This window comes from Pogona vitticeps, chromosome 1 (genome assembly GCF_051106095.1).
Source record: "Pogona vitticeps strain Pit_001003342236 chromosome 1, PviZW2.1, whole genome shotgun sequence".
NCBI lineage: Eukaryota > Metazoa > Chordata > Lepidosauria > Squamata > Agamidae > Pogona > Pogona vitticeps.
In genome coordinates, this window is record NC_135783.1 from 144,803,391 (window position 1) to 144,829,637 (window position 26,247).

Sequence of the window (26,247 nt, forward strand, 5' to 3'; positions counted from 1 at the left end):
TATATTATCATCATGATCTATCTATGTGGCACCAGGTGCTGCTGCTATATAAGAAATTGCCAGTTTTTCCACAGATGTGTTTTTGGTGTGGGATGGGGCAGTAGGAATATGCTGAAAAATGTGCTGTTACTTCAGTGGTAGATCTATTCATGTGCTTCATTGTTTTCAGGTTATTTTTTGGTAGCTAATAGAGCAGAACTAGAAAGCTTTGTCATATTTTACCAAGATACCAGCCTCCATTTCCTGCTATTACAGATATACATATACAGTACTTTTGCTGCACAGATGACAGCTCAATTCATTGTTCCGTAAGGCAATTCAAAAACTAGGAGAAGCCTAAACAAAAAATTCTTATTTGGCAACTGGACCTCATGTCAGCATCAAATTTGGCATAGACTTATCAGACAGTCTGCTCCTGCTCTGTGCCAAACTTGGGGATATTCGGGCAAAAAATTATTCATTCATTCATTCATTCATTCATTCATTCATTCATTCATTCATTCATTCATTCATTCATTCATTCAACTTCTATGCCGCCCACTCTACCCAAAGGTCTCTGGGCGGCTCACAACAATTAAATTAAAATAAAAATACAATAAAAAAGATAAAGAATTAAAATACAATTAAAATAACTACTCTAAAAATTGCCAAGTAATAATGTTTTACCTGCCCCATCCCCTGTTCACACGTGTTAAAAATGCCCTAACAATTGCTTTGCGTTTGAGTCATATGTGGTTAACTGATGAAAAAAGAAGTCAGCTTCTAGGATTTTCCATTGTGTGGTGTCACTCTGTGAATGGTAGTGAGCAGAAGAGGGTATCTGCAGACCATCTTGACTGCTGCCATCGGTGTCATCAGCATTCAGGCTGCCCTTTGCTATGTAAAGCCTGGCGTCCTTTTTCTTGCTGGCAATGCAGACATGATACTGACTTTGTGAGTCATGGATACAGAAAGTACAATATAAATCTTTCAAAATAAGAATATATCATGGTTGAATTATATGCAATTAGAAAGATGGACTAATTAATTGGTAAAGCAGTGAAATAAAGGTAGAGAATATATGAAGTATGAACAATTTCTATTATCATATGAAGATATTCAGGTGACTGATTCAGTAAAGGGTGCAGTTAGTAAAATTTATAGATTCCTGCTTGATCTAGAAGAAGAAGGATTGAAGTTAGAAAGAAGGATTGAAGTTAGTGTGGGAACAAGACTTAGGAAAAAGAATAAATGATGAAGAATGGAGGAAAATGAGGGTTTTACCATTTATGTCAGTGAAAATAAGAGAAAAAATTTTTAAATTGGGTTTAAGATGGTATTTGACACTGACAACATTGAATAAAATTAACGCTAGTTATCTGAATGTCTGCTGGAAATGTGAGAAGACAATTGGTACATACTTTCGTATGTGGTGGGAATGAGAAAAAGTACAAAGATTTTGGAAACTAATCTTTAAAGAACTAAATGACATATGTGAAAAAGATATAGCATTTAATCCTGAGATAGCTCTATTATCAATATTTGAGAATGTAGAATATGATGACTAAAGAATTGATTACTAATTTATTAACAGCAGCTAGATTAATAATAGCTAGGAATTGGAAATCAAAGTCTGAATTTCGAATGGAAGAATGATATAATGAAATATGGAACATCGCTATAAATTATAAATTAACTTGTAATTTAAAGGTTAAGAAAGGAGAGATCAAAAATAATAATTTTTATGATATATGGGGCAGATTTCCTGAATATGTGCTAACAAGAGGAAAAGGGAAAGCTCCAGATCAAGAATCAATGCAGTTCAGGAGAAGAGGATAATAAAGGAAGAAGAAAAATAAAGATAGAGGAAGAAGAGGATTACTGCAAGAGGTCCCGTCTATGGTGGTGGGGAACATAGTTGATTTGTATTTTGGTTTATGTATTTTATGTTTATGTTGTAGTTTAAGAAAAAATAAAAAAAAACCTGAGGGGGGAAAAAGAAAGCACAATATCCCACATTCATAAACTGGAGGTTTTTTTTTTTTTTTTTTTTTTTTTTTTTTTTTTGCTAAATTGAATATGTTTCTTTGTATCTATATCTCATCTGTGTTTGCCATATGTTTCATGTGGAAACAGGTTTAGGCTAGAAGGCACAGTGTTGGACTCCCTGTGGATGTGAATGCTCAAGATTCTAATTAGAGACTTTTCATTTCCCAGCTGGTTAAAGCTGAAGTGCCATCCTGTTTTCCATTCTGTTCCAGGCCAAGTTCAAGGTGCTTATGTTAACTTTTAAAATCCTTGTTACCTGGTTTACCACCTCTCTCTCAAAACTTCTTCCTGTCCCACCCATACCTCTCATATTGGAAGTCTCCAAGTGGCCACCCTGAAGGAGGCCCAGAAATTGGTTTCTCGAAACCGGGCCTTCTCTGTGGTGGCCACTTCAGTTTCACACTCCCTCCCACCCGAACTCTGATTGGCCCCACGCATCCTGTGTTTTAGGAGGTAGCTGAAGGCCTGGATGTTTTCCCAAGCCTTTTAGTAATTTTCCTCTAATAAAAGTAATTTTCTGTATTTCTTCTGCTGCCAGCCTGCCATTAATTTCCCTTTTTCCTTTTGTGGTTCCTATAGCTATGTCTGGATCCCCTTTTTTTCACTGTTACTTTATTGGTTTTTTTATCATTATAGTTTATGACTGTGTGTCTTTCTGTTGGCTGCCCAGAGTATTAGACTAGCTAATAGTTGGGCAGGATAGAAAGATCATAAATAAATTCTGGAAGAAGGCTGTGCTTCAGATCTTCCTAAGTATGTTGTTGGCATCCTTTGGTTATGGTGACCCAATGAATGAGAAATCTCCAAAATGCCCTGTCCTCAACAACTCTGCTCAGCTCTTGTAAACGCAAGCCTGTGGCTTCCTTTAGGAAGTCAATTCATCTTGTATTTGGTCTTCGTCTTTTCCTGCTGCATTTAACCTTAGCATTATTGTCTTTCCAGAGAATCTTGTCTTATCATGATGTACCCAAAGTAGGACAACCACAGTTTGAACATCTTTGCCTCCATACATTTCTAAGTATAGGTAAAGGTTCCCCTTGACATTTAGTCCAGTTGTGTCCGACTCTAGGGCGCGGTGCTCATCCCCGTCTCCTAAGTATACCTGTAGCCAAATTGATGGTAGAGCAGGGGTCCCCAACCCCCAGTCTGTGACCTGGCAAGTCCATGGCCTAGGCAGGAGTAGGCCATGGACACAGATCTCCTTACCCCCCGCACCCCTCCCCCGTGAGCATAATTTGTGAGGATACTCCAGCCCTGTCTAAGCATTTGATACAAGGGTTAATCAAGCTTAACACCTGAACAGAGGAAACAGGCAACACACACTCCCCACCTCCCAGTTGTATCTCAAACTGATGTAGAGCTAGATCTAAAGAGGACAGTTGCTGTGATAAAGTAGGAACCATATTTTTCAAGTGGAAAGACCTGCCACGGATAGGGAGTTCTCATCTTTTCCAATGTAACTGGTATCCTCCCGTGTTTTCCCGAAAATAAGACAGAGTCTTACATTAATTTTTGCTCCAAAATACCCATTAGGGCTTATTTTCAGGGGATTTTTTTTCATGTACAACAATCTACATTTATTCAAATAGAGTCATGTCATCTTCTGGTTGCTGCACAATGGTAGAAGGCAGGATTTCACTTAACTGGGGCTCATTTTTGGGGTAGGGCTTATATTACAAGCATCCTGAAAAATCATACTTATTTTCAGGTTAGGTCTTATTTTCAGGAAAACAGGGTATAAGAGCTAATATAGAAGAGGCAAGGCCTAGCCTTCCCCACCTGCTTATAGGTTAAGATCAACTCTTTTATCAAATACTGTACCTGAATAGCTTTTCTGAGTCACCTCAGGGGAGTAATTTGTTCCGGTTGGAATATGAAGGATCTGATGTCATGTAACAGTAAAAAAAAATAGTTAGTGGCCATGTCTATTTCAGCAGTTTATTTGCTTATTCAGCCATTTGTTTATCCATCTTAGGTCTTTCTAAAGGGGAGATTTCACTAATTTCCTTCCAGCATGGTTATGTAGCAGCCCAGAGGACCTGTTATGAAGTACAGTAAGTCTTGGAATCCTGCATGCTATTCAGACGATTTCACTACAGGCCTCCTATTGTGAAAGAAACAATTCGTTCCTGGGTGCTCTCATAGATAGGGTCTGTTTTTAGTTTCAGTTTGGAGTCAAGATACAGCCTTCTTGAGAAGCTCATATCCATTTGAAGAGCAAAAGACTTGTATGTTATGGAAATTTCTAAGTACTAATCATCTGGATGTAGGACAACTCATTCCAAACCATGGTCTTTATAATCTCAGTGTTTCACAACTAACTTTAAAACTTCCTGGCTCCTCTAGGCTCAGTTGGCAACATTGGGAAACAGCTGCTGTGCAACAGCTGAATTGAGGAACTTCCTGCTCAAATCATTCAGAGAACCATTTTTCTTCCCTTAAAAAAACAACCAAAAATTCCCTAAAGTCTTAGGAAGGTGACATTATTTTCTATCCAAACAGAGCATTCCTTTCTCCTCTGGAAGAGTTTCTCGGGGTTCAGACCAGCTCGTATCTGCAATAAATATTTTGGCCAACCTGAGTTCTGCAGGTTCAGAGGGTCTTTAGGAAGGTGCAAATTATGTCTAATGTTGTGCAGCTGTTTCATGATGAGGACAACTTCTGTGTTCTCTCAGTGCAGGAGAGATAGAAAAGAGGACCAGTCCACTCGGCCTGCTGAAAGGCCACCTCCCTGCATGCTCTTCCTTCAGCTGTCATCCCCAGCAGCTTGGGAGTTAGTTTAGTGAAAGACTTGTTTAATTTTTTTGTGCTTCCCCCCCCCCCATCGTTCATTTCTTTCATGTTATATTTTTTCATATTGAAGGCCTGAAGGTAGAGACTGTTTTCATGTAAACTGCTGTGGAGTGGTATAAAAGTGCTTTAAATAAATAACAGTGCAAACTAACATAAGAGTTGCGTTGAGGGATTTTGTTTCGTTTTAGACGTGGGGACTGCTCCAAATGGCTAAGAAGCACAACTTGGCCTTGTGGTTTAAAAATGGGACTGGGGAAGAATGCTCCTGGGAAAGTCACTACATGAATGACACTAAACAGTTCCATTTATCACTTTTTTGCCCTCTCCCCAGTTTGACATCTCCCTCCGAGTTCTCTAGTTTCCTTGGCAACTGGAACTAGCCAGCAGGCTGCTGCCTTTCTCCTTGGGTTAACTTTTACTTGGCCGCTGCTCTTAGAAGGTTCACTATAAGCCGTGGTGATAAATTAAAAAAAAAGTTGCTCCACCAAGGCTAAAAGAAGGCAATTGTATGTGAATGCATGTGTGTGATGAATGTAGCTTCAGAAAGGGTGACCTTTGCTTAACCTATCAGCAGTACTCTTTCTAGGTCATATGGATAATGTTCTAAACGTACTGTAGGAAAGTTACTGTTTGAAGGAGGACCATTATTGCCCTTACACACGTTGTCCTTTTTCTGTCTGTTAGAATGCTTGATTTATCTAAATATTTTTGCTTCAGTTTTTTTTTAAAAAAAATAGTACTGGGATCTGACCCAGTGATTTTTGCAATAATACTAAAAAGTGATGAAGGAATTGAGTATCTAAGGATTCCTACATGTTTTGGCTTGCATAAACCCCTGGTCTGTAGAAATGTAGCATGTTGCAGCACCCTAGAAATTGACATTGTAATAGGCTAGTTTTCCGGATGCAGACCTGAGGAGAATGAATTTTCTTGAAGTTTTGAAGACTCTGGTTGAATGGTGTATTTTTTTGGGGGGTGGTTAAGAGAAATCTAAATATATGGAGCGGTTACTTCAGTGCTTGAGTTAGGCCCCACGCCACCCAGTGTGTACTCTCTGGCTTTCTGTTCTTCCCCTTTTCTCCATTGGGCCACTCCTTTTCTTTCCTAATGGTTCCCATCTTCATCTAAGTGCTCATTCATCTCTTCCCTCTGCCTACTTGCCTCCCCTGCTCATGAAAGCACGCAGTGGTGGACCTGCTTGTGGAGAATGAATCTCCCAGGTCTGCCTACAATTTTTTCTTTCCTTCTCAGGGAAGGTCTGGCATGTAGTAAATGAACATGGTATTGTGATCCTCAGACAAGATCTGCTTATCTAAATTAATCAGTTGAAAAAATATTAATTCTGAGATAACATAGCCTTCTGAGTCAGCTTGATATCCATGCCAAGTTTCAGATGGTGAAGAGCTGCAGATTTCATGGTACTGGAGCTGCAGAGATGACAGGCAAACAAATGGACACAAACTCTTCTCTTACTATAGGTAGACTATAGATGGAAGACTAGCAGAGGTACCTGCTTTGCTTGCAGTAAAAAAAAATCCTTACTCCCCACTGTACTATCACTTTCCCCCTGTTTTGCTGCCTCCTTTTCTTTCTTGCCTTCCTGTTCTCTCTTCTACTCATTCAGCTTTTGTCTCTCTTCCCTCTCTTTCTTCCATGTATCTCAGATAGCAATTCTGTCTGTCTCTTTTTCTGTATGTGAGTGTATTAATGTAGGATTTCAGACAGCTGAGTTTCATGGTTTTGGAGCAGTGCTGGAAACAGACAGGCACAAGTACCAGACCCATCTTCTCCTTTATTATTGCAAATAGGTAATAATTATAGTTGTAAGGTGTTGAATTTGGGAGTTGTGTGCAATTGTATCTGAAAGTAACTAAGTGTATATTCTTTGTAGACTGAATAATGAAGTGGAATATGGAAATCAATAGCTTGTTCCCTGATAGCATTTATGTTCTTAGTGGCAGGTAGAGCTTAACACTTAAGCCATGCATGTTTCTGTGAAGGAAGTGTTGCATTCCTTTTTTTCAGTATACCCAGTGGATGTTAGTCAAGCTCAGAGTATACCTGCTCAATGAGATTTAAGTTAGTCTCACTGTCCTTTGGCGTAGAATACTGGCCAATGCAGTGGGAGTGATTTCACCATCAGTGGCAGGTTGTCACTAGTGTAAGGAGTTCCTTTTACAATTTTGAGGGGTGTGATTCATGCACAGTGATACCCTACAGTCAAAAATGGAACTCTTTTCATTAGTGGAAATCTGCCACTACCATCACTTCTGTTGTACAAGTGGTGCTGTGCAACAGAATTCTTGCCACTAACCTTGGTGGATCTAATCCAGTGATGGCAAACCTATGGCACGCGTGCCAAGCCTTTCTTCTGGCACGCGACAAACCTTTTGAAGTGGCTGCAGCTGGGATTCCCCCTTTCTCTTCCTGTTCTGGGTCCTTTAACTTCTTGCCTGTCCAACCCCATGATTCCCCCTTTAACTTCCTGTCTGTCCCCATGATTCCCCCTGAAACTGCCACTTCCTGTTCTGGTTCTGGTCTTCCGGGCGGCACAGCAGCCACTGGTTTCTTCCCCACCCCCTCATTTTGGGCACTCCAGCCGAAAAAGGTTTGCCTCCACTGATTCTAATCTAAGCATGACCCAGTCCAGCACAAAGTTCATCATCCTGGAAGTGGGAATTCCTGAGAGAATAATAGGGCATTTCCTGTTAATTCTTCCTTTTATGTTTCAGAATTTTTGTAATTCTAGTGCAGAATTTCAGTATGAAAGAATCTTCAGTCACATGGTATTCTGAAATGGTACTATTCTTCTTGTATTTCTTCTCTGTGTATGTGCCCACTACATTGAAGGTTGACTCTGAATGGCTATTTTAATGTTTTCTTAACATCTGAAACCTCAAGTTATGTGAAACTTAAGAATTTATCATCATAATCATCAGAACTGCAGAGCTGGAAGGGACCCTGTGGATCATTGAGTCCAGCCCCTGTCAAGGAGGCACCGTGGGGAATTGAACTCACAACCTCTGGCTCCACAGCCAGATTCCTGTAGGGTTCAGCTGACTAAATTAACTTTTGTTGATTCAAGAGGTTAAATGCTGCTGTATATTTTGCAGGAAAGCTGGCTGCCGTAGTTTTCTCCATCAGAGAAAAGCTTGTGAAGAAACAGGGTTTAGAGAAAGAGTTACTGTATATGGTGACAGTGGCGCCCTTTTGCCCTCATGAGGAGGAATTCTGGAGGAGAATGATAATGTGAGCTATCTTGATTGGAGTGAACATTACAGATCTTTAGTTTGGCTTTCATAGAGGTGTAAGCTTTAGTGGTGGTTTGTTTGCTATTAAAATTCAAAGTAGGTCATAGTGCCCCCTCTGAATACTTCTAATAGCATAACTCCTTCTTGACTGCAAGTATAATTACAGCGGTGGCTCCCACAGGGTGGTCTTGTTTCATGGTATAGCGTTAGACAGCTCTTTTTCTCTAACTCATTTATATGGGCTCCAGGTACGTCTGTTGGAACCCCAAATGGGAGTGAGAGAATGGAGAATGTTAATCTAACTCATGCTCATTTTGCTGTTAATGGTAAGTACTACCAGCTGCAGATCATAAACACTGCCGTTTGTCTGCCTCAACTCTTGTGTTATTCACTGAGGCCTAGCGTGATTGATAGAAGCAAAATTGGAATGAAGGGCTGCGCATAGCAACTTCTTCTGTAGTGCTGTTTCTGGTTATGTTTTTATTCTAGGAGACAGCTCAGAAATTTTTAATCGCTTTTCAAACTAGCAAGTGCTGATTGTGTCAAATGCTGATAATTGGTTTATGGCATAGAGGTGTGTAATAAATTAAACTGAGGTCAACACAGATAATTTGTGTATTACTTAGTTGGGATGGGGGTGGGAGTGTTATATTGCAACGATAGCTGGTGGCTCAGATAATTCCTCTTTTCTGTGCTAATGCTGCTTCCCCCAACCTGGTGCTGTCTGTTGGCCATGCTGGCATGGAAGGATGGAACCTGTAGTCTACTACATATGGAGGACACCAGGTTGGGGGAACATGGACCAAAGTCTCCTTACGTCTGTAAGGTATTGTGCTTCTTAAAGAAAAAAAAATGTTAAAAAAGCAGACTGCCTTGAGCAATAATAATGTGCAAAGTAGTTTTATAATTGCTGAAGTTCCTGAATAATGTAGAACTTTACAAAGCACTTCTCTCAAGCATATTAAACATTCATGTTAACTTGAAAAATAAAACTACGTATAGACTTCTCTTCATCCATCATAGATTAGTGATATATATGTTTGTTGCATACATATTTTCCTGTTTTATTGGCAGTGATAATTCTAGCAACTCATTATAGGCTACCCCTTGATTCTGAGGCCAATCCCAGATCATTTTAGAGACACTGAATGCTCATCTTCATTTAAAAAAAAAATAGAAAGCAAGAGTTGAATTGCTATTTGATTCAAGATTTTATCACAATGGTGTGTTTCTTCTTGAGCTTGTTTTCTTTGGTAAAATAGGAGCAATACATTTGTATCCTAAAAGCATTCTGAGGATAATTCTGGTTGTGAGAATGGGGTCCCACCTCTCCCTTAATGCTTGTTTGCCTACATCTACCAAAAGCTACTGATGATGATTAGACTATAATAATGGTGCAGGGACCTGTGACTGTTGGTGGGAATTGGTGAAGTCTCTTCTCTTCTCCCCTAAACATATGACAGATGCTACAATTTACTCGTGCTTTCGCATAATTAAAGCCCAAGACTTTTGCTTCTTAACAGAAATAAATTAGTAAGGCTTACAAATCACGCTGTTTTTGAGTTTTTCTTTTTCTTTTCTGTTGCACCATGTTTTGCCTGACTCTGTCCTTTGGATATACTGCAAGACAGAAATATTTGAAGGATTGCCGTGTATGGAGAACATACTTACCTAGAAGTTGTATGGTATACTGTGTATATACTTACAATGACAATAAATTATATTATTATTATTATTATTATTAAGCAAGCCCCATCGTTTCCAGTCTGTTAGAATGGGAACCCATTGCTCCTATGTCTCTAGAAAGTTGACACAACAGGAGTGCCACTGTGAGTTTCTCACAGGAAGGACTGCGAGTTTATTAAGCAGGGATTTCTGTTTTTTACAAGCATCCAAATGGAACCTTAGGCTGTCGTTAGCCCAAGGAAATCTACATGCTTTTCTGGAGAGCACAAGGAAAAGCCTAGCTTCTTGTCAAACATTTTATCAAGGCCTCTTCTGTGCTTTTATGTCGCATCTTCTCTTTATTGCTAATACTTTTCTTTCTTCTAGTGGTTTCATAAACTAACCTTTACTGCCAGTAAAGCTACTACAGTGAGTCATTTGAGCACTTCTGTCAGGTTTTTCTCTCTAAAATAAAAAGAGATGTATTGCAGAGAGTCTTAGCACTTTAAGCTCCCCGCTCATATAGGAGACCCAGTTATGAAGTTGAGATGGACTGCCTTGGACAAACAAACAGAACTCTTAACAACTCCATTAACACAGTTCATTTTCATCAGGCGTGAATCCCATCTAATGTACTACTAAACCATTATTTTCTCACCTAGTTTGTTCAGCAGTGACAGATAATAGATGAACCCATTACAAATATATTTGACATTGCATCCATGAAGAGGTGAAAATTGGAGTCTCTCATCGTGATTTAAAATGTGTGCTCAGTCGCTCAAATGAGGTGGAAGAGGTTGTAGTAGAAATAAAGCAAGGCAAATTGCTAGAAAGACTGCTTTGGTGTCACTCAAGTTAATGTACATGCATTGTGTCTTTATAAAGCCCATCCAGGGGTTGCTTAAAATGACTCTGTACTTCATCAAGAGTTCTCATGGCCATGCTTTTCCTGTGGTATGAAACACTTAATCAATAAATATGATTTATTTTGTCGCTAATGGAGGGGCTGGGTAGGAATGACCACTAAACTGCTTTTGAGTGACCTTGAGAATAGAATCAGGGAGTGATCGTGACCAGCTCTATTAACTGCTCCTTGCATTGCCTATGTATTTTGTGTTTCATTGTGTATTTAAAATTACCCTTAAACTTTATATAAACTGAGTTTGTTGCAGTTCAATCCATGTAACCAGAAAGCAGTGAAATACTGTACCTTTGTAATAAAATGATAATAAGCAGTTGCCTGGCACGTCATGAACATGAGGGAATATTTTGAACAAAAAGTTTGTGTCCCAGTTTTAATTTTTTTTTATGTAAAGTGAGAGGATGAAAAATGTATTCACCCCCCCCCCAAATATTTTTGAAATGAATGGCACAGGAACGAAAGCATAGGCGCTGATCATAAGGAATTGGGTGGCCTATAATATAGTAAATCTTGGCACAAAAATTACTTCTGCTCGTTCTTCTTGGCATTGTTTTGCCAGGTTATAAACATTATGAAAGCTAGTTTTAGGTTTTAGTTTCAAAAAGCAATTTTCCCTCAGTTTATTGTAGTCTTATTTAGTTGACTTTGGCCGATCTCTTCCACTCAGCTTCCATGTTTAATTTGCATATCTTGGCAAGATTGCTATGTAGGTTGAGAGAGTCCGTCACTTGTTGGTAAAGCTGCAAGATTTTGTAACTGTTTTCAGGAATATAACTTGGTGCAAAAAAGTGCTGTAAAGAACATGCCAAGATCTTATCATTGGGGAATCATTACAGAAATGATGTCCATCCATAATCTGTCTGTCTGTAAGTCAACCTCTTTTGAATCACAACTTCAGAAATGATGTAGTGTTGACTCAGATATTCATACTCTTAAAGGTCAGGCTCGCAGTGCTGGAGATCAGGCCAGTGGCAACCAAAGTGATACTCAAAGGCAAAATAACAGAATTCACAGAAAATGTCTCTCATACACCTTTTCTTTGGATTTGAGTTGTTTTTAATACTGTAAGCCGCCTTGAATCTTATTTAGGAGAAATATGGGATGTAGATATTTAAATAAATGAACAAATAAGCTTTTAATTGTGAAGTTGGGACATTATTTTATATTTTAGTTGTATTTGGCTTGCTTAATAGTATTACAGTATTTTTAATAATACTGCCACCTGTAGAAAGATGGAGTATAAATCTAATCCATCAATGTGTAACCAGTAGGCTGAGACAGTCCCAAGGACTGACAGTGAATCTGTGGCACAGAACTTAAATGACTGACAGAGCACATAATTTAAACAAGTGAACCAATTCTGTTTAGAATGTATGAAAAATAAGCATTGCCCACTTTTCTTTCCCACTGCCATACCCATATATAAATTGGATGCTGCCCCACATCTGCTTCTCACCTGTTGTCCAAGCTATATTGACAGCTGAAGTGCACTGCTTATTTCTTTCCTTTGGGTAGTTGAACTGGTAGTAATGAGAGGACTGAGTATGGTGAGCAAGTCTTAGCTAGCTTGGATTGTGCAGTTCATCACTTCCAGTCTGTCATTGTTTGATTTCCCTATAACTGCATGGCAGTGGCCTCCAAAAAGGGAAGTGGTAAAGCCAAATAGATCTTTCTTTGCTTCTGTATACAACTGATAAGGGGATAAATTGGCATCTGGTCATTAAAACTGTACCAGTTGCTACATACATTGAGTCTCCCACAATCCTATTACAGTTGTGCATGCAAAGTACACATACACCAATTAAAATGTAAGATAAATTCATTTTTTTAAAAAAATGAAAGCTGGATTGAAGTATGCAGTCCAGTCTTCCCCTCCATTTTTAAAAATGTCCTATATTAAGATGTCCTGGTTCTTTCTTGATGCCTTCTGATTTACACGCTGAAATCACTTATTGAGCAAACAGAATAACATATTCAGTTGGCATTTGTGTCAATAGAAGCCCAAACCTGTTGCCTAAATTACACTGGTGCAAAGGAGACAATGTTACTGGGAGTAGTGGGGTTGGGAGATTTAAAAAGTTCCTGCTTCAGTCCTGGCACTTGCCCATCTTGCGTGGAATGGGCCTCATTATGCATGTGTTACACAAGCCCCAGGTTCAAAGCAGGAGTTCTTCGTTTAGCAGCAACCCCCCTGTAGTAATCACCCTCACCCCAGTGTAATTTGTACATCAGAATATTGGTAAATATTTGCAACCCCAGAAATATCAATGCAAAAATAGGCAATACATGTATAGACCACAAAAAAAATCAACATATAATATACAAGCTTCCGTGGATTAAAACACCACTTCATCGGGTTTGTACCAGCATGAAGAACCTTAAGTCCAGCCTTAAGTCCCTGGCAAGATGGATTTTGCCAGGAAAGTTATTCTTAGATGTAAAGTCCAAAATTTCTTGGCAATATGGAATTTGCCAGGTACATGTCTCTTAGATATTATCCAAAAATATCAGTTGCTGATTGACAGCTTTATAAAGCTCGATTTGGAGGACTATGTTAGAATTTTTGGTTTGCAGCATTTATTGATTGATTGATTGATTTGATTCGATTCGATTCGATTCGATTCGATTCGATTCGATTCGATTTATATCCCGCCCATCTGGTATATTCTACCACACAAAAGTAAATATGCCAAAGAAAAATTGACGATAGATTGTTATTGTTAGTAAAGGAATAGGCAATCAGGCTGTGAATAATGTCAATAATCAGTCTAACAATAGCATCGTTGGCACAAGTGGCAAATCGCATCGTTGGCACAAGTGGCAAATCGCATTGTTGGCACAAGTGGCAAATTGAATCAGTGCAGCATTTCACACTTGGTAATGACTTAAGAACCCTTGATAGATATTCATTCCTTTTAAGCCGGTCTCCAGCCATCTGTATATACCTTCCTCCCCTGTTTCTCTTTCAAATCTTATTCTCCAGAAGAGTGACTTTGATTCACACGAAGTTTGCCACTTGTGTCACACGATGCTACTGTGACCCACCTGGTCTGGTGGAACCATGTATTAGTATTAATATGACAGTGATACAGTCTCACTCTTATGTCTGGAGCAGTGGAGTTGATCCCCAAAAAGCTCACATTAAAATACAGCAGTTAAGTATTTACGGTGCCCACCCATAACTTCACTGCAGTGTGGGAAAGCGTGACATAGAATGGAAGCGTGCATTTCCCCTTGATAAAATAAATCCATTGCTATTTTTGTGCTCATATGGTTATGCATAGATAAGGATTTTTTTTTCATATATTAAGATACAAATATTGTTGCATCTTCAGCTGATCAAGCTGTCGGTGAGAAGATAATCTGACCATTAAGATATATAGAACTGTTTTCTCTGGTGTCTCTTTCATAGAAGTGTATCTTTTGAGAAACAGTGTTTACACCGCAAAGGCTGATAATTTTATTTTCATGTTAACCAGGTATTAGTGTGCTATTTATATTGCAAGAATTTAATGTGATAAGAGAAATTATTATTCTTGGGTGAGTTACGAATGTATGTCTGCCAATTAAAGTTCATTATTTTTAAAACAAAAATGGGAGTTCAGTGCTCATATCATTATGCAGACTGCATCCTGCCCAGCCCACACATTCTTTGTATATTTCTTTCACTTACTCAGACCTTGGGGTACTATATTTAGAAGGTTAGATGAGTAAATAAAACAAAAGCAATACAGAGGTATGGCCTGTAGCAAATTAATCCTTTTCTAGTTACCAGTTGGTGAATGTGGTAAGATAAGCTAATTTTCTTTTTTTCTTTGTATCAGAGTGTTGCACAATTGAAAATCATGGATGTATTTGAAAAAATAAGTAAAATGAAAAACACATTAAAATTGATGACAATTAGACTTAACATTATCATGGCCATTTACTGAATTTTCTTTTGTACACATGGTGGGGCATAAATTGCATCCACATAAGTGCTTCATAGATTGGATTGCTCCACAGTCACAGAAAATTTGACCTGCATCCAAGTAGCCCATTTAACTTGATTATTCTTTGATCTTTTGACTTTGCTTCGAGGTCTATTAAGTGACTTCCATTTGATCCAGCCAGAGTCTTGTCCTGGTGGGGAGACACTCTTCAGCATTCTAGGTGTGTTGTTTTTGTTCTCCATAGGTTTAGCCTAGCCTCTAGAGCCTGGGATTTGTGCAGAAAACTTTTTCCTTGCTGTTGGCTATTGTTGGAGTGTGTGTGAGTGTTGATGTCCATGAAGTGGATGGGTTTGGTGACGTATTACCAAGATACTTCCAGAAGTGTAAGCTAGTTCTGAAGCAGCCACTTATTGTTGAGGGTACTTTTGCTGTTTTATTCTGATTTCTTCCATTAAGATTGCTTCTGATAAAACAAAAACTGCCACCACAAACAAACTGCTAATATTTTGGATGCCCCAGGACTCTTAAAAGAGGTCAACATCTGTGCCTCTAGAAGTGGCTTCAAAATATTCTAAACATGTTTTATGTGCCTCACTGAGAGAGCTCCAGCACTACCTTTCTTGTTATCTGTTTTTCAATTAATTAAAATAGAAATCAGGAATGGGCAACCCATGGCACTCCAGATGTTGGACTTGCATCAGCCTTAGCTATCCTAATTAGTGGCGGCAAGAGACTATGAGAGTTGCAGTCCAGTAATTTTTGGAGGGCTGTGTGTTGCCCACTCCAATTTAAATGGTTGCATAATGGCATGAGGCATAAATATTATTTTTTTAAAAAAAAATCAGTGCGTGGAACTAAGGAAACAAGCCACTTTTTAAAAGAAAAACATATTGATGGGTTGCTTGACACATTGCATTTTCTTATGTACTAAATAGAAAGAGCATGAGATGAGGATGTATATCTGTCTCAATAAGTGACAATGTTGGATGTGGCATTGAATGAGTGCTTTGAATTAGTGTGAGTTCTGCTGCTTGAACTCACACAATGTAAGTGCCAAAATTCTGCCTTCCAGTAAGTGTTACAGTGAACAACACTGCTTGTGCAATTCTACCTGCGGATTTCACTTTTTTCCTCCTACGCATGTAGGAGAAGCATAACTGTGAAATGACCTTAAGTTTCTGTGACTGAACTACAGTAACTTATTTACCTTTTCCAACATTCTTTTCTCTTGTCTTTCTAAAATCTTTTGCTACACAGGGCTGAAATGTGTTGTACTCAAAGTACAAAATCAATATGTGGTGTTAGATTCACTTTAAAAGAAAAAAAAAATTATATTGATTCTGAGGTAATGGCAGCAGTTCATTTTGCAGAAATACATACCACCTCCTGTCATGAGGATTATTTTCACATTTATTACATCTCAGATAGGAGGTTTGGATATAAAACTGTCTTGTTTAGTTTATAACTTTTCCCCCTCAAAATCAAAACTGTGAATATACTTTAAAAATGTAAAACTGAAGGTTGTGTTTACTACTTGGGATTTCTTCCCTCTGAGCTTCTTCAGTTTTCCCTCCATTTTTTAGTATATATCTTAAACATTTGTATTTTGCCATTCTTTTACTGGGCTCCGAGAGGTGTACATGACTCACCCCCAGTTTGTCCTCATGACAGCACTGGCCAGAATCCTAGTGGGGAATTTACTTTGGCAGAAGTGTAACTGTATAAGTAGTTATGTGATGTCAAGTTGGATCTGAGTTATAGTAGGACTTCTACGGTAAGTGAGATATTTAAGAAGTAAATTTTCATGGCCCCGTGGGGATTCAAACCTCGATCTCCATTGTCTTAGTCTGCCACTCTATCCACTATACCACACTGGATAACCTAATTACATAAATAATAATAATTGTTTGCTGTTAAGTTGATTCCAACTTATGTCGTCCCATTCCAGGGTTTTCCAGGTAGAGAATACACACAAGTGGTTTACTATTCCCTTCTCCTGGGGGCACCTTGGACTGTGCAACTTGCCCATGACTACACAAATTGTACTCTTTACCTCTAGCTCTGCTACTTAAGCCACTGAGGTATTATTTTTAACATTTACATAAATGAGTAACACGACATTCCCATAGTCCAGAGGTTTCATCTATGCTGATGATCTTGCCTTGACAGTCCAAGGTACCCCAGGCTGTATAATTAAACTAACAAAGAAGGAGGATTGGAACCTCTAATCATAAGTAACTGTTTTAGGATATGAGTCAGGAATCCATAGTACTCGAAGAGGCTTCATTGGACGTATTTTGGAGCAAAAAACTGCTTGCAAATGAGAGGCCTAGGAAGTGGAGATGATTGTTGTGTCATGGGGGGTGAAGTCGGTGAAAGGGCCTCAGGGTGACTTGGATCCGGTGTATGAGCTAGTTGAACAAATAAAGCAACTTCTGCCGAGATTGAATGCTGCTCTCCATCCTCGTCAAACAGACATCTGTCAGAGAAATGATCAAGACTAGCAACTACTGCTAATCAAGCTTGGACTTGAAGACTGGGCACCAACTCTCTCTGACAGGCTGCATGGCAGATCTGCAGGCCCAAATTGAGTTCCTGGAAAACAAAGGGAAATGCCCCAATTTGAGAGTAAGAGGAGTCCGTTTTCCCGAATCTGGAACTGATTAACCGTCCAATTGTTTACTGTATCCTGAAGTGCATATTTCAAAGAAGGATTTTTTCCCAGTGCCTAGAATTTTAAGGGGAAACAGAAAGCCTGGTGACATAGTTGTCAGATTTGTAAGGGAACTTATGGAAGATGCCATTTTAGCAGCTCCTGAAAGCAAGAATCTTGTTATGTTCCAGAATGCAAACATACAAGATCTTTGTCCCCTCACATTGCAATATCACAAAATATATCAGCCATTCAAAAGACTCTTACATGAAAAAGGAATAACATATAGATGGGAGCATTCAGCAAAACTGATTATTAATCGTAATGGGGAAAAATCATTCTTAACTCACTCTCTGAGGCCTTGGATTACTTACTGTCCTTGCTTATAATCCCTCCTGGAGAAATTTCCACTTTGGGAATCTTTTGGGCCATTCCTGATACCTCCTTGTGGAGTGGTAAGGAAAAAGGCAAGCCAAACTCGATTGTGTTCACCCCATACGATAGTAAGACAAGCAGTTGTTAATTCTGTGATAATTTTATCTAATTAGAATTCTTCTGACTTGAGACTCTGTTCTCCTTTGAGTATTTTGCAAATATTGATTGAACAAGGTTAATATAAAAAGGTTACTGTTGTCCCGTCTACATTCCTCTCAAGTTTTGCCTTCTCGTTGCTGTTGTCTTTTGGATGACAGCCTGGAACTCCCTATGTAATTGATTCACATGAATTTTAGAGGGGCTTTTTAGGCCATAGTTAGTGTGCCACAAATTGTTTTTTCAGCATTACAGCTTATTTATATAGTGTGCATTCTGCCCATTGACACCATCCTGAGTGTTTAGCTGTGTTGTTCTTATTATATTTTATATGTTTCTGATGTCTATTTCACTGTTGGAAACTGCCAAGAGTAGTAGTAAGGGCACTTATATGGAGTGGTATAGAAATTAAAGAACAAACATTTCATGTTTCAAATGTTATCTTTTTTACTGTTGGGACTTCTGATTGGTTTTCTATGGTATTCAAATTGCAGCCGTTCTCAGGTCAACTCAAGGTATCTTCCTATTTTAAATTAAGATGCCAGATCTGAAAGTGACATCATTCAGTGTCAATGCAGTGGGTTCTTCAATTAAACAAATGCAAATCCATAGCATAATAAAACATGAGGACCCTAGCATCTATAGATGATGCAAGAAACCCGTCAAAAAGGTGACCCATCCCACCTTATGGCACAGATAGGTTAAGTTCTTATCATTCAGCTGTAGGTTCTTTTAAATCATAGGGAGTACTAAATCACGTGAAGTATGCCTTATCTCCACAGATAAATTTCCAGTGTGAAGGAGAGTTAAAAGGTCTGAATGGCAGGTTCTTCTTCGTAAAAGGATCTACTGACAATGTTAAGTTAAAAGTACAGGATCCATATATAGTTCAAATACACAAGAAGTTTCTTTTCTTTGAGATACATTGTTAAAACTATATGCCTTCAATAGGGGTGAGGTCCTACTTAATTTAACTGCGAGTACCTTAGACAGTACTGTAGTACTAATAAAGCTAAACATCACACTTGGCTGCAACAACTTTTTAGTGAATTCAGTTTGATAGGTAACTGGAGAGAACTTCATCCATGTGAGAAAGGGCTACTCTTATTTTTTCCAGACAACATGAATCCTACTCAGTGATAAATTATATACTGGTTTTGAATGCATGGGAAATATATCTTAGGTTAGTACAAATTGGATTCCTAAAAGCTTCTGATCACAAGCCATTCCAAGCAATATTTCATCCTTTTGGGCCAAGACGTAAGCCCTTTTCATGATTATTGAACCCAGTTTTATGATGCAGAAAAGAAACGACAGAGAAACTAAGAACAACAAGTGTTAACTATGTCAAAGAGATCAATGCACTACATCACACCCAAATGAAACTAAAATTAATTATTTGATAGCCAAAGTAATTTTTTTAAAAATTGTTGAAGATGATAGACTCTTCCTGTGTAAACTACATCTGAGGAGTTACATAAATCAAAACAAAATTTAGAACCACACAAGGCATCTGGTTTTGGATGGCTTTGGTAGATGTTTCTGTAAAATGTTTGAAGAGCAGCTATCACTTTTCCTACTTAACTTTTATAACTCAATTATGAATGGTTATCCAACACCTCCCCCTCCTGGAATTTAGCCAGAATAATACTAATCAACAAACCAAATAAAGATCCCACAGAAGTCAATTCATATTGTCCAGTTATACTATTTGATCAATGCCAAATTATTTACAGGTATATACACCAACTGATTGGGGGAACTTGCCACAACATTTGTTGGAAAACATCAATTTAGTTTCATAAAATAGAGACAAATCTCTGTTTCAATCAGAAGACTGTTCGACAAGGTATATATATCATAGTCAGCAACAACCTTCAGAACACGGCCAAAGAGCCCAAAAAACCCACAACAACCAATACATACACCATTGCATTGTTTGATGTTACTAAAGCTTTCGATAGCTTTTGGAATGGCATTTCACTTGGAAAGTATGTGAAGCCGTGGAAATGTAGGGGAACCTTAAGAGTATTGCATACATGTTATGAAATACACCAAGCCATGGTGAGAAGTAATAATATGAACTCAGATTCTATAAATATTGCCCACTTTCTTCTATTTTTTTTAGCATTTGCAGTTGAGCCACTAGCCAATATCATTAAGACAGATCCAAATATTCAGGGAGTCTTTGTTGAAGGGCAAAAATGTGTGATAAATCTATTTGCAGATCACATTGCCATTTACAATATCTAAACCAGACAGTTCTCTCACACATGTTTTAAAATTCTTGAAGAGTTTGGTGTAGCCTCAGGGTTAAAATTTAATCCTTGCAAATCTAAGATTCTGGTACTTAACATGTCTTCTACTGATAATCAACATTTATGTGACCTAACAGGTATTCCTACAACCAGCTCCTCAAAATACTTAGGAGTCATGGTTCCCTCTCAGTTGATTAAAATTAATAATTTTAAGTATAACTACTGTTATATCTAGTTAAATAACAATTAATACAATGGCAAAAATTGAATCTGTAATTACTTAGTCGCGTTGGAGCAGTTGAGATGTCCGTTCTGCCTAGGTTATCTCTTTCATGTTCTGCCTCCGGGGATATCCAATGTAGCCTTTAAATATTGGCAGAGTACTTGTAAAAATTTTATTCATAGCTCAAAGAAATCAAGAGTATCTCATGTCATTAATTTCCATCATAAAGAAAATGATTTGGGGTCCCAAATGTTCAGGTATAATATGCAGATAAAACTAGTATTTCCTAAACTTGTTACTTCCCAAACTCTCACATGGCAACCATTGGAAATAAAATTTCAGGGTTTGGAAAAACTGAAATAATTTTTATTTTCCCCTGTAAAATTTAATTCTATGGCACTATATAATTGAACAATCCAGTCCTTAGAAAGGGAGTAAAAATTTGGAACATCCAGCAAAATAAAATGTTTTATACTCTTTCATACCCCTTTCATTAGCCATCCCTTATTTTGTGATGTTGACAAATTGACTCAATTTAAATTGTGAAAATATTGTAATTTATATCAATTAAGAGATATTTATTATAATTTTTGCCAAATTGAAGAATGTCAAATATTGTCTTCCAGCAGGACAAGGTTTTGGCTGCACTATGTGGAAGTCATTTAATAGACTTTGAAGTGAAGTAGGAAGATCACAGAATATTCAAGTAGAATGGGGCTTTTTGGATACAGGATACATTGTTTGTGACTATGGAGAAATTCAAACAATGCAGCATTTACGTGCGTGCAATGTATGTCCCACCATGTGTACTAAAGAAGTAAAAGACCAAGATAACACGATTGAAGTAGCCTCCTTCTGGTCATAAATAGCCTAATCATTTTAATATTTTAAATTAGTTTGAACTGTATCTGTACTTCAGATATACAGTATACATAATTCTAAATTATGCAGTGCTGTGATACAAATAAAGATCCAGCCATTGCACAAATATCAGTGGTGTATGTTTTAAGTAGCAACTCAGTTGCTGCTCTCGTTCGTGGAGCAACTTGGTGCCCAATCAGGCACACAACCAGGGGTGCAATTGGCAACTCATGAATTAATATAATTTGCCACCATGATTTAAACATTTACCTTTATGCTGGTATAAATCCCTGACAGGATCTTGGCCACTATGAGGTAGGTCTGCCTGACAGCGAGACAATGAATGAATGTCTGTCCTAAGCTCATCCAGCGAATGTTGTGACACAGTGTGGTTTAGAAGCTTTAGAAGTTTCAGCCCAACTTTTCAATATTGTTATTATACAAGATATAGTATTAATATGTGATCTGTGGCTCTTCTTAGATGCTTCTTGACCAGTGGCATGTATGCGTACAGTCTTGGGCTTATGGTTCTGTTTTAAAGGATATCTTTATGTTTTAAGTAGCAACTCAGTCTCCATGTGGTAGTGGAATAGTGTGAATATATGTATGTTCTTCTATGTATACATGTAATCCCTGCGTATACCCTCTCACACAAAATCCACACACATCTGAAATAAGGTTTTAAGCCGAGCACCATATGCAGGCATCTCTGCCTCCTTCCTCACAGCTTTCTTCCTCCTCTGTGCAGCCATCACATTCAACCCCTTAGGTTCTGGTCACAATGTGAGTAGCAGAGCCCCACCCAGCGGGGCTGAAAATTAGAGGGTAGGCTGATCTGAAAGTTAGTTTTAAGTACATATTTATTCTTCAGAAAGTAATTTACTCCCCCCATTGGCTTTTCTATTTTTCCAGGTGATGAGGTTTCACAGAAACCCCCTGCTTTAAACCTAAGGAGTTTGGAGTCTTGGGATTACCTTTATATCAAGAGGTTGAATAAAGTATAGAATCTGGAAACAAAGGTGAGTTTGGAGACTATTAAAATGTGTTGTGTGCTGTGTACTGCCATGTGATAGCTCCTAAAACATTTCTACTTCCTGTATTTGTGATTGTTTGCCACTTAGCATAATTCCCTGGGCTCTCTCAAGGTTCCTGCGTGTGACATTTTCTCTGGGATAATTTTCCATGCCTTAAAATAATTGAGAAGAGCATGTGCGCGCATGCATGTACAGTATATAGACACATGCACATATACTCACATATGCAAGTCCTTATCTGCTGATCAGCTGCTGTGTGGGAAACTCTGCCTCACTTTTATATTGGAGCAGTTTAAAATATTGTGCAAGTGATATATATTTAAAATATACACATGAAATATATCTTTCATATATTTATTTTGTTTACAATTTTTATTAGGATACTGGTTTTAGTACCGTATATGCCGCTGTATACGGCGACGGGGCGTATTAGACCCCCCCAAAATGCGGCGCTGGGAAGAGTCTTGGGGGGGCGGCGGCAGGAGAAGGAGGAGGAGGAGGAAGAGAGGTGGCGTGGCGGGCGTGCAAACGGCTTCCCTCCCTCCATCTGCCTGCCTGCCTGTCTGCGTTCCTCCCTGGCAGCGGCAGAAGGAGGAGGAGGAAGAGGGAAAGCAAGTGCGTGGAAGGTGCGCGAGCGCGCACCGCTTCCCTTCCTCCATCTCCCTGCGCGGCCCCACATCACTCTCTCAGCGGCGACGGCTCCCTCCCTCCCGGCGGCGGGAGCAAGAGGAGGAGGAAGAAGAGGGGAAACGCGGGTGGCGGGCGGGCGAGCGAACGCGCGCCACTACCCTCCATCCATCCCTTCCTCCCCGGCCAGCGCAGCCCCGCATCACTCTCGCGGCGGTGGCTCCTTCCTGGCACCCAGCGTACAAGACGGGCCCCCCAATTGGAGGCATGTTTTGGGGGGCCCAAAACTCGTCTTGTACGCCGGCATATACGGTAGATGAATTATTGCTTCATAAAGTTTGAAAATATTAAGTCACTCTTTTCTGGAACCATCTTGTGGGAGCACCTGTCACTATGCTCCTTTCCTCTGTAATGTTATCATGCCCACATTTGTGGTTTCCCAGTCAACTGTACTTTGAGCCAAGCTTTCACAGCACGACACTAACCTTGTGAGAGAATCACAGCTTTTGGCAGTATACCAGGTTCCCTGGATCTAGGCAGTAATGGTTCCTTTCCTGTCACTCTTTTCTTTTTGAATTGGTTGTCGAAGCATTCTCAATTACTTATTTGTTTTAAATTGCTCTTTGGTACTATTTCTGTATTGTATTACATTTGTATTTTAGTGTGAGCCACTTAGAGATTTCATTATATCCAGCTGTTTATAAGTACCGTAAATAAATAATACCTTCAGTAGTAACTTCAGAAATACCTGAAATTTATTGTATGTGTATATGTGTATATGTATGTGAGGGATGTGGTGGCGCTGCGGGTTAAACCGCAAAGATCAGTTTGAATCCATGCGACAGACACTTGTCCCAGCTCTTGCCAACCTAGTGGTTCGAAAGCATGTAAATGCAAGTAGATAAATAGGTACCATCACGGTGGGAAGGTAACGGTGGTCTGTGTCTAGTCACGCTAGCCACTTGACCACGGAAACTGCCTATGGACAAATGCTGTATCTGCGGCTTCGAAACAGAGATGAGCACCGCCCCCTAGAGTAGAATACGACTGGACAATTTGTCAAGGGGAACCGTTACCTTTTTTTATACAGTATGTGTATATATAGAAGTGCCTCTTAGCAGCTGACATACAGTAGATGTTGCCTGAGTGAGGAAGAATAGGAGGAGAATCTGCTTCCCCCTCACCCACCCTGTCATTGGTGGTGATTTCCTATAACATACAGTGGGGTGAGCAATTTAAGTGGGTCCTGGAACCAACTTTTTGTGTCCAGTCAAAAAAGTGGTGGTGGAAGAAGTGATTGCCATGTTCACTTCCAATTTTTTTAAAAATGGGTATTTTGCAGTATTCAGCACTGCAAAGGCGACCCTGCAACCTATTTAAAAGGTGAATATCTCTGCTTTTTGTGGCTTCCATGTTTTCCTGAGAAGACCACTTTTGTGGGCACAGAAACAGCATTGGAGAGGCTGCCCATTGCCCACCCAATCCAGATGGATCCTGCTTCTCTTTACCGGCTCAGTACTGTAAATTGGAATTGGCCCAGTGTTCCTGTTTCCATTTCTGCACATTCTTGATTGTTGTTTCCAAAATCCTTTGTAAGGTTTGGACAGGGGATTTTTTTTTTTTTTACCTACAGTGGACCCTCGACTTACAGACGGCTCGACTTACAGACTTTTCGAGTTACAGACTTCTCTGGCTGCAAAATTTAGATTCGACTTGCAGCCGGAGAATCGACTTACAGACCAGAAAAAACCCAAAATGGAACAAAAATAGAATAAAAACCGCTGGTTATGGGATTAATCAGTTTTCAATGCATTGTAGGTCAATGGAGATTCAACCTACAGACTTTTCGACTTGCAGCCACCATTCCAATACGGATTAATTCCTTAAGTAGAGGGTCCACTGTAGTATGTATATGTACCTCTTCATGGTTCAAGGAATTCCATTTATTGTTCACAGTATGTATTGTAGTAAAGAAAATACAGTGCAGTACCATAATAGTACAATGCAGTGGCCAAAATTATGTGTAAAGTTATGTCAGCGTAAACCGTTATAGGCACTGGAAATAATTTAAACAAATTGACATCTCACTCCCCCCCCCCTTTCAGGTTCTGAGGTTCCCTGGCCTAGGGCTTCTGTTTTTCCCAGGGAAACCTTTGGGTGGGGTAGATAAAAATCAATGATTTTCAAAAATAAATAAATAAAATCAATTTAAATCACAATTTAATTTTTTTTAAAAATATTAAAATTTAAATGGTCAAAAATCTATTTTTTAAAAATGGTGATTTCATGATCCATCCTGCCTTTGGGATTGAGACTGCTGGATCACCTCCAGTAGTCCCAGTCCTAGCTGTGGTGGCCTAGCAGCAATCTTTGACTGTTAAAGGCTCCCCCTACCCTCTCCAGGCTTCCAAAGGCTTCCCTGGTGCTAAAGGGTGACCCAGGGAGACCCAGAACCTGAAAAGGAAGGGATAGGAAACTTTTAATTACTGTAGTTTAAATTAATTATTCTCACAATCAGATCCTATTTCTGTGGCATAATTTTATGCCAGCAGAATTTTATCCAATCGAGTTTCTCTTTCATCCTCCTGAAACAGTACTTTAGTTTCCGTTAGATATATCTGCAGTCCCGATAGGAATAAACGAGTATTGCAAATCAAAACTGTGATGTGGTTCTTAATAGTTTTAAGTGTCACCTTGGGAATTATGTGTAAGAATGAGCAAGATTTTGGCTGTGTAGTGTTACTGGCTTGCACATTGTACAGTATTGTTAAACTAGTGGGTTTATTGCAAGTGTATGACAGGAGAGTCGGAACAGTGAGTTCCTTTCACTGGGACACTGTAGCACAGCAAGCAGGAAGCGCTGGGAGAGAAAAGCAGTAACAAGTAGGCATCCAACAATTATTTTAGGAAGATAATTATACTAAAATATTGTACTATGTCTGACTAGTGGTCCATCTACTAGTTCAGTGGTTCCCATGTTCTTGGACTGCAACTCCCAGAAGCCTTTGCCAGCACAGCTAGTGGTGAAGGCTTGTGGGAGTTGCATTCCAAGAATATTTGGGGACCCGTTGCATTCCAAGAATATTTGGGGACCCAAGGTTGAGAACCACTGCACTAGACTATTATTGTTGACACTGAGGAGAAGAGAGCTCCAAGGGCTTCGGGTTAGAGTTTTTCTGCCCTATGTGGAGAGGCCAGGAAAGGAACCTGGGACAGGCTGCATGCAAAGCAGGTACCACATCACTGCTCCCCCCCCCCCGAATTTCTACTCCAGGATGTTTAGTTAGTTGTAAAAGAGTCTTCGTCATTTGAATGTGGTTTGTGTTATCTTTCTCCTGTTTTGCTGCTTTAAAAAACACTAAAGAGCTTTATCTAAATGGCATGTAAAAATCTAACTTGCTGCTTAAAAATCAAAGGTGAGAAACTGTAAGGTTGTGAGGATGCTTTGATCTTGTACAAATGGGCTTTG

At 39.1% G+C, this 26,247-nt stretch overlaps 1 protein-coding gene across 2 annotated transcripts in view; it reads left to right on the plus strand.

Annotated features, from left to right (window-relative positions):
- KLHL29 (kelch like family member 29) overlaps nt 1–26,247 on the plus strand; it is a 496,878-nt gene that overhangs the window by 65,839 nt on the left and 404,792 nt on the right. Inside the window, exon 2 of one of the 2 annotated variants that reach the window (XM_073002224.2) lies at nt 22,030–22,136. The exons of the other annotated variant lie outside the window; for it this stretch is intronic. The gene's annotated coding sequence lies outside the window, so the exon portion shown is untranslated. The remainder of the gene's footprint in view (nt 1–22,029; nt 22,137–26,247) is intronic. 2 annotated transcript variants of the gene reach the window in all.